We start from the raw sequence: 8,718 nt of genomic DNA on the forward strand, positions 1-8,718 counted from the left end.
TGAACGTGGACAGATTAAATACATATTTTATTTTTTTTTAATTTTTTTCAACGTTTTTTATTTATTTTTGGGACAGAGAGAGACAGCATGAACGGGGGAGGGGCAGAGAGAGAGGGAGACACAGAATCGGAAACAGGCTCCAGGCTCCGAGCCATCAGCCCAGAGCCTGACGCGGGGCTCGAACTCCCGGACCGCGAGATCGTGACCTGGCTGAAGTCGGACGCTTAACCGACTGCGCCACCCAGGCGCCCCTAAATATATATTTTAAAGACTGTGATACCTTCAGCCTGCTTGCAGGTCTCCCGTGCTTCCTCCACTGCTGCACCCTGCAATTTTCCTAGGTAACACGCAGCCATAGTTAACACCTGCTAGTCCCCCTAGAGGTCCAATATTCGCCAGCCGCATGCTCTTTGGATACCCGGATAGACTCTGTTTATGCATGCATTCATTTTTTCGTCTGTCATTATTTTTTAACCAGGTAAAAACCCTGTTGAAATTTCCAATGAGTTTGTCTTTGGGCTTTGCTTTCTCAAAGACGGCAGAGCCTACGGGAAAGAACCTGGACTTTAGAAATGAGGCTGATCCAAGCCTGAATCCCGGATCAACCATTGACTAGGATTGATCCTCTCTGGGCCTCACTTTTTTGGGGGAATAGAATACGTAATTGTCCTGGCTGTCACAGTGAGGAAATAAAGTATGTATATACAGTTCTAGCATGTAAGAAGTACTCAATAAATAGGTTTATCACATTTGTATTAAAAGTAAATTCAGGGGTACCTTGGTGGCTCAGTCAGTTATGCAAGGGGCTCTGGATTTTGGCTCAGGTTATAATCTCACATTTGTGAGATCCAGCTCCCACTCCCACCACGTGGGTCTCCTTGCTGACAGCAGGGAGCCTGCTTGGGATTCTCTCCCTCCCTCTCTCTGCCCCTTCCCTGCTCCTGTGCTCTCTCTCTCTCTCTCTCTCTCAAATATTAAAAAATATATATTTAAAAGTAAATTCACACCCATGAAAATATTGAATATTCTCACACAGTAAACATAAAGGGTACTTTAAAACATTGAATTACTCCCTAACTCCAGCTTTCCCTGTTTCTTTTTTCTCTTCATTCCTTCTAAGGAAGTGAGTTGGGGCAGCTGCTCCTGCCCTCCAGCAGGTGAGGATCTGTGAGCAATGAATGAAGACAATGAGAGTATTGTTTACAAGTGAGGAATTCACAGGGTGAGCCAGGTGGGCTCCCAGAGGAGACCTTTTCCATCTCAGGTGATACTTTCATGGGAATGAATTAATCTATTCTACAACAGAATCCTGAGCCAGATCAGAGGCCAGGTTTAGGATCTGGTAACAATGACCGAACAAGAAGGCAAACTAGATCCTAGGGCTTTCAGTATGCCATGCTTTTCTTGAAAAAATAAAAGCAAAGCATAATGAAAGAAAACTATGAAAATACAACAGATAGTCAATTATAGTTTTGTATATAATGAAATACATAGACCTTACCAAATTGATCTACTTCAATCATATAGACTTTCATGTTCAGCATGTGTGTCTGTTTTACTCTTGAGAAGATTCCACTATGATTTTTTAAATAATGCATTGTGGAATCTCAGAACTTAAAGTTTGAGATTCTATTGAAATTATAATTATTAGGATCCACTTATAGCATCTCACATATTAAGATGAAAGAACTACTTATCATGTGAAACCTCTCTGGAAGGGTTTCTCACAGAGCAACTCCACATTTAACCTGTCTCCTCATTTACCATCCAGTCTTTCCATATTTTGCATATCTTACTGCAGTTTATGTTTACATTTGCTAGCTCTTCTGTAAAAATAGGGGGCAGCTAGCTGGTCAGAGATGCCTTGTTTTGCATACATAATATGTATTCTGTATTGCTTAGGTAAGACAGAACTTAAACAGAACTGCAAGCCTATTATTCTAAAGTATTTAGAAAGCTTTAGATTGTGCTTCAATTTGACAACCTCATCAATTGTATCCTTAACATTTGGTAACCCTGTTGTGATCTATGAAGAAGACCAAATGGGATATAAATTTGAAACCCAAGTAGGCTTCTACTTCCTGAATGCTCCCTCTTTTTCAGTTATTCAATAAATTCAACCCTAGAAATACATTTTGAACTTTTCTGTATGCAAAACAATCTGATGGAGATACAATGAAAACAAATACAGGTGCTTCTCTCTCTCCATTCATAATCCAATGGTAGAAACTTGAGAAAAGTAATTACATGGGCTCATAAGTGCAATGATGGGAAAAGTCCAGAGTGTTAGAGAATCACCAAGGAAGGAAAGGTATATAGCTGAGGTTTCAAAAGCCTGGAAGAGTTGGGAAGAGTGAAGATGGGAATTAGAAGGGAAATATTGTTTGTCAAATGAGAAGAATTTGTGAGAAAGCTCAGAGATAGAGATCATAGGGTGCTCATAGGAACTGAGCCGAATTCATTGTGGCTGGAACAGTGAGCGTGAGACAGGAGTAGGCGCCTGAAGTTGTGGCAGGAGGCAGGGGTGGATCTGAGGGTGCCCAGGGCAATGGGAAGCAAGAAAAGTGGAGGAACTTGTTCAGATTTGATTTTTGGAAGAGCACACTGGCTGTGGGGCGGGGAATGGATTGGAAAGAGGCAGAGAGACCAATTAGGAGTTTGTGGCAATGCTCCAAGCCTAGGGATGATGGCACCTGCCTTTTGTGCTCAAAGGGGCAGGGGACCACTGCATCAGCAGCATCAAAACACCCGTGAGCTTTTTAGAAATGCAGACTCCTGTCCACACCTCTGCCTAGACCTCTGAGCAGAATCTGCAGTTTAGTAAGATCTCCAGGTCAGGATAAAGCCATTGGTAGATCTGAAAGATAGACATTAGAAAAGGTGAGTCTTAGGTGTAGGCATTGAGGGAGAAGGAAGATTAAATTCTGAACGCAACAGCCCAGATAGTTTGCATCACACACGTTCTTTCCTCATCTCTAACTCCCTATTGACTTTTGGTTGCTGGTGTTCAGTAGGTAGCTGTGTCATCTAAGATCTAGCATGGATTCTTAAATGTTGTAGCTCACTGTGGTCAGATCTGACATTCTGGTCCTCCCTTTTGCAGCTCCAGAAAGTTGATTTTTGGTCAATTTGTTTGAACTTGAGATACTGCTCTATAATTAACTTAATCACAGGAATCATATAAGACAGCATCAATGTCAATTTATTGACACTGAGAACTATAAAATGGTGAGGGATATTTTCTTCAGCTTTAAAACAACTTAGGAAGGTAGAAACCAGCAGAGGTTATTAGATGAACATGGAAGAAAAACAAGGCTGATTATTTTAGTGGTTCTCATGTGTGAAGGCAGCAAGTAGGAGTGCGGGATCATTCGCATTCCTCATCCCTATTAAAGTAAAAAAATATATATATTCTGACACTCAGTAAGGAAGACTTTCTATGGGAATATTGCAACAGGGGTCAAGACTATGGCAAGAGGGAAGAGAGATCAGGCTTAACTCTGAATACAGCAAAGACATCCTGGGATTTCCAGCCAATGAACAGAGTAAGGGGGCATAGATGGAAAATAATTAAGAGGAGACATCAAGAATAGGGGCATTCTTGCTAAACTCACTTAACAGGGTTAAGACAGGTAAAGGACTCCTACATTAAAGGTGGAGGATGAGAAACTTGATCAAGTTTCAAGGGTGAGGAAGATCCAAGGTGATCCAATATGGTGGAGGATTCTCCCTAAACTGACTTGGCAGGCAGAAGAGAGCCCAATGGTAAGACCTAGTTGAAAAATGGAGCTCAGAGGACCAGACAGTCTGTGATACTTCCTGCTTAGACATCCAGGATACTGTCTTGATGTTAATGTTAGCCACTGGGAAAGTGGAGGTGATCCCTTGGGATCTCTGGAAAGCATTCTTGGAAGCTGAAAACATGAAAACTTTAAAGGAGAATTGACCCCATCCCTTGGGCTGCCCATGTGATTCTCATATACCTGAGGGCTGAGGGTTTCATATAACAGACATCTGCTGTGGATGGAGTAGAGCATCCACAAACACCTCACCTGTGCTGACAGTGAGGGAAATCATGAAGCTTGGGAAAAATGAGGGCTCCCCATCCAAAAGCCTGGGCCATTTATCTCAGCTTCTGCTAAGAGATTAGGTACTGATTTTTATCTTCGTTCCTTCCCCCACATCCCTACACATCATTTGACTTTATATTTTGAAGAAAACAAAGATCATTGCAGTCACCAGTCCATTTAAGCAGGAGATGCATTTCTCTTAAGCAACAGGATAAGTGTTGGAGCAGGAAGACATTGACCGAGGTGGCTGACCATCCCTAAGATCCCCTCAGCTCTGTCTCCAAACAGGGGTTTGTAAGTTCCATACAAACCTACTAATTTGTATCCTAATAAACATCTTGAATGCAGAAACTCAGTGAAATTTAAAATAAAAAGTCCTAACGATGAGTAGGAAATGAGACTACTATTAAAAACTAGAATCTGCTTTTCTTTTCTGCAGCCTTTTATCTCCTACTTCATGGGCTTCATCTCAAGAAAAGGTCTTCATTTAGTTAAACAAGTGAAGGATAGAATTTCAGCTTGTTTAAGAGACAGACTTTGCCTTTTCAAAGAGGATGTTTTCCATTTTCCCTAAAAGATATGAATGTTTATGTCATATGACTTAAAAAAAAAAATCATGATTCCAGACCACATGGAGATGATCATAGGTTGGAAAAAAGAGAGATAAAAATCTTGAAATTAAGAAGTTGAGTAATCTTTTCTTAGCACAGAAATTTCTAAGTACACAGAGAGGCTTTTATGGGTTTGATTCTGAAGTCTTTATTTAGACAACAATTCTCTTAGTTAATGGAATTTTTATTTGAATAGAGAACATAGAATGAGGAGATTGAGAGGCAGGTTAAAAGGAATCCAAAAGACTTGCTACTTTGTTAGCAGAACTCCCATAGAGAGCCCGGCAGTCTGACACCAGGCTGTCTCGTCTTTCCCCTCCTCGCCCCCTTCCTGCTCTTAGCCACTCTGCTGCCTTCTCAAACGTGCCAAATGAAATCTTGAAGAATACAGGTTTCGCAGACTTTGGTTAAAATATTAGCTAAACAGTTTCTACCCTTTCTACCCTGTCCCTATTTGTCAGTCCATAGCAGAGGGGCTATTGAAAAACAACAACATCACCTCCACTTTCTCAGGCCAATGTTTTCTGTCCCTTCTTGAAGGTAAACCCAGTTGGCTTTATTCCTGAGGTATATATACCCTGAAAACTGCAACATACTCAACTCTCTTCCTCATTAACAGTAAGACTTTGAATTACATACTATCCATTAATTGATGCAGAGAAAACACTTGGCAAAATTCAGCAGTCATTCATGAAAACAACTGGAAAATAGAAATAGAAAGTTCCTCAACTTTATAAAGAACATCTAGTAAAAACCTACAGCTAACATCATAGTTAATGTGAAACCCTGATGCTCTCCCACTGACATTGGAAACAGGTAAGAATGTCTGCTCTCCCTGCTCTTCCATTTTTATTCAACATAATGCTGAAAATTATAGTCAATTCAATAAGGAACCGTCCCCTCAAAAAAAGGAAATAAAGGACATACAGATCAGAAAGGAAGAATTAAAACTGTTTTTGTTTGCAGATGATATGACTGTCTATATAGAAAGTCCCAAGAAATCTACCAAAACTTTTACAACATAGCAAGCTTAGCGAGATTGCAGAATGCAATATAAACATACAAAAATCAGTTGTGTTTCTATATACTAGCAGTGAATGTGGATGTCAAAATTAAAAATAAAATTCCATTGGGGTGCCTTGGTAGCTCAATCAGTTAAGTGTCCAACTTCGGCTCAGGTCATGATCTTGTGGTTTGTGAGTTCAAGCCCTGTATTGGGCTCTGTGCTGACAGCTCAGAGCCTGGAGCCTGCTTCAGGTTCTGTCTCCCTCTCTCTCTGCCCCTCCCCTGCTCATGCTCTGTCTGTCTCTCAAAAATAAATACATGTTAAAAAAATTAAAAATAAAGTAAAATACAATTTACAGTTGCTAAAAAATGAAATACATGGGGTAAATCTATTAAAACATGTATATGACCTGTATGCTGAAAATTACAAAAACACTGATAAACGAAATCAAAAAGGGGATCTAAATAAGTGGAGAATCCAACAAATGATGTGCTGGGGCAACTAAACATCCACAGGAAAAAAGAGAACCTAAATCCAAGTTTTACATCTTATATGAAAATTACAAATTAACTCAAAATGGATCATGGTCTTAAATATCAAACATAAAAACTATGAAGACTTAGGAAAAAATAAAAGAGAAAACCTTTTGAATGTAGGGCTAGGTAGAAAGTTCTTATACTTGGCACTAAAAGCACAATCTATAAAAGGAAAACCTGATAAGTTAAACTACTTTAAAATTAAAACCTTTTGTTCTGGGGGTAAAAAAACAGCTAAGAGAATGAAAACATATGTTACAGAGTAGAAGAAAATATTTGCAAACCACGCATCTGACAAAGGACTAGTATCTAGAATGAATAAAGATCTCTTAATATTTAACAGTATAAAACCCAGGGTGGCTCAGTTGGTTAAGTGTCCGACTTCGGCTCGGATCATGATCTTGCAGTTCTTGCATTCGAGCCCTGTGTCCGGCTCTGGGCTGACAGCTCTGAGCCTGGAGCCTGCTTTGGATTCTGTGTCTCCCTTTCTCTCAGTTTTTTCCCCACTCATGCTCTGTCTCCCAAAAATAAACAAAACAAAAAAAAATTTTAAAAAAAAGCATCCAACTCTTGACTTTAGCTCAGGTTATGATCTCACGGTTCGGGGTTCAAGCCCCGCATCTGACAGTGCGGAGACTACTTGGAATTCTCTCTCCCTCTCTCTCTCTGCCCCTCCCCCCTCAAAATAAATAAATAAACTTAAAAAAAAAAGTATAAAACCCAAACACTCCAATTAGAAAATGAGAAAGACATGAAGAGACGTTCACCAAGCACAATATTTGGATAATAAATAAGCACATGAGAAGATATTCAACATCATTAGCTATTAGGGAAATGCAAGTTAAAACTATGAGCTATCAGTACACGCCTATCAGAATAGCTAAAATAAAAATAGTGACAACACCAAACACAGGTGAGGAAATAGAAGAACTGAATCCCCCATACATTCCTGGTGGGATGTGGTATGGCCACTCTGGAAAATCATTTGCAAATTTCTTAATGTACTAAATATACAACCACTATGCAACTTACTAATCACGTTTCCCAGAGAAATGAAGACTTATGACCACACGAAAACCCATACACAAATGCTTATACTAGCTTGATTTATAATAGTCAAAAACTAAAAACAACCCAGGTGTCTTGCAGTGAATGAATGGTTAAACGGTCTACTTCTGTACCATGAAATATTGTTCAGCAAGAAAAGGGAAGAGACTATTGATATACACAACAACTGGGATGGATCTCCATATTCATTGCAGATTATTCTAAGTGAAAAAATGCAAGCTCAAAAGGTCACATGCTGTATGATTTCATTAATATAACATTCTTGAAATGACAAAATTATAGAAATGGAGAACACACTGACATACATACATAGAATCAAAGTTAATATCCTGATTGTGATATTACACTGTAGTTGTACAAGTTGTTACCATTAGGGAATGCTGGGAAAAGAGTATACCAGATCTCTCTGTATTTTTCCTTACAACTGTATGTGAATCCACAACTATCTCAAAAAGTGAAATAAAAAAAAAGCTATTGAGGATATAAACTGTGCCAAAAGTCCACAATAAAGCAGGTCCACGGTAAAAGACCTTGTGACTTCCATGTCAATGTATAGACTAAATCAGTTTGGACCCTCACATTCAAGATTTGGGCTTAGGCTTGATTTAGGGGTGGCTTGATGTGTGAGTTTTTGGACAGTTCTAGACATCCCACTTCCTCTCTTCCCATTTACTAGTCTACTGCCCAGAGAATTTGGTTTATATTCACTGTAGGATTAGAGGAATGTTTTTGTTCAATTTATATTGTTAATAAGTCTGTTGGCCCACACCACCCAGTACTAAAACAAAACAACTTTGATTGGAAGCAAAAAGTGATCTTTTTATGTAGATAAAATAGGTCATATGAATCTTTTCAACTTTATTGTGTGGGAAACAATACCTGTGAGCAGCTTCCCCTAAACTGTCATAAGAAGAAGTATGGGTTCATTTAGATGTCAGAGAGAACAAAAGGACAACCATGAGGCAAAATGATTTAAGAATTTGATTGAAAAAAAGAGAAAGATTTCTATTTTGCAAAGGACATACTGAACAAAATGTAGAGGTAGATGAAGGACTAAAGGAAGATATTTGCAACTACTAAACAGACTAAACTGTTAGTTTACTAAACTAAACAGACAAGGAACCAACATTTGGAATACATTCATGTTTACAAATCATTCAGAAAATTCCAGGGAATGTACAGAAGATGAGCAAAGGATATGACATACTACTTACAGAAGCCTTAATAGCTAACACGTGTATAAAGAGCTGTCCAAACTTATTAGTGATTGGAGAGAAATGTGAATTTTAAATCAATGAGATACCAGTTTATACCCATGATAACGGCAAAAATAGAAAGATAATATAAAATTTGGTGGGAATTTTGGGTAACATGAGCCCTCTTGTGTTGCTAGAGGGAATGTAGATTGGTACAACCAACCAGACAAT

Source organism: Acinonyx jubatus, chromosome B2, assembly GCF_027475565.1.
Source record: "Acinonyx jubatus isolate Ajub_Pintada_27869175 chromosome B2, VMU_Ajub_asm_v1.0, whole genome shotgun sequence".
NCBI lineage: Eukaryota > Metazoa > Chordata > Mammalia > Carnivora > Felidae > Acinonyx > Acinonyx jubatus.